This window comes from Citrus clementina, unplaced genomic scaffold (assembly GCF_000493195.1).
Source record: "Citrus clementina cultivar Clemenules unplaced genomic scaffold, Citrus_clementina_v1.0 scaffold_4, whole genome shotgun sequence".
NCBI classification, from domain to species: Eukaryota; Viridiplantae; Streptophyta; class Magnoliopsida; order Sapindales; family Rutaceae; genus Citrus; species Citrus x clementina.
The window spans coordinates 9,401,082-9,402,415 of NW_006262274.1; positions in this window are offsets into that span (position 1 = coordinate 9,401,082).

The following is a 1,334-nucleotide window of genomic DNA, read 5'->3' on the forward strand; positions in this document are numbered from 1 at the left end:
CTTTCGAGAAAATTGCTAACTTGGAAACTAAAATTTTATCATCTAGTCTTACGAGTATAGTCTAACAAGTTATTATATTTCACGTCCTTTTAAATAATTAGGACAAAATCAACCTAGTTTTTTCTTGTTCTTATTGCATGTCGTGCATAAGCATGCATTAAAAATACATGTATTTTTTTAAGAAAATGACTTTTTTAATGATGTTTTTACCACGTCTCAAATTATTATAAAAAAATAATAAAGCAACAGTTACTATATTATTTTTGTGACGACAATTAGCTTTAAGATATCAATAAGCATATTATTTAATAAATTAAGTAATTAACTTTTAACTTATATAATGAAGGATTATTAGTTTTTACAAATAATAATATTACGGATTTTAGTATTTAAATTCTAATTTATATTCTAATTGATGTAGTATTTATATATTAGATGGTATAATAATAAATTTACTGACTTTGAAATTTATCGCACATATTATTTTGATACAAATTAGAATCGCATTATAAAAAAAATTAAGTTGTTTGAGTTAGATTTTGACAAATCCAATTTCTATGAATATCTTCTAATATATCAATGAAGTTGACTTTCTTAATTAATAGTTCTGGATTATGCAAGCAATTCCACTTGTTCATTGTTTATTATTTATTTTCTATTTTTAATGTTGCCACTCATACAATGACACACATCCATTGTGGATGCTTGTGCCATGAAAGCATAACTCTCAATATTTAAAAAAAATTATTTCCATGTCTATTTTGCAAGGCAATAAAATTGACTTGGTTAATCCAAATATTTTCTATTATTGTAAAAAGACTTAATATACAAATAAAAACTAATTTCTTATTCAAAATTAATGAAATACTGATTTCATTTAATCTTTTAAAAGAGAATCTTTTGGCAAGACGGTCAAATTGACTTATAATTGCTTATTCATAGAAATTAAGTATTAATTTTTTAATCTCTAAAAATAACATAATTATTAGGGTCATTTTAGTAATATTGTAATGTTTAAAATAATTTTTGTCAGTTGTACTATACAAATGCAGCTACAAAAATGATTAGCTAAAATAATTAGTAAAATTTCTTTTTAAAAGTGTTGTGTGCTTTTAAAGCAACTAAATATATTTGATAAATTTTATTGTTAAATTGGTATAAGAGTACAATTGGCTAACATAGACATAATATTGAATAAAATTTATTTACATATTTATAAACATATGTGTATAATATTTTTTAAGGTGTATATCAATGATTGACAACTAATTTTTTTTATCTTTTATCTCGATATAATTGGTATTTGGTAAGAATAATAATCTCTTTAAATTTAA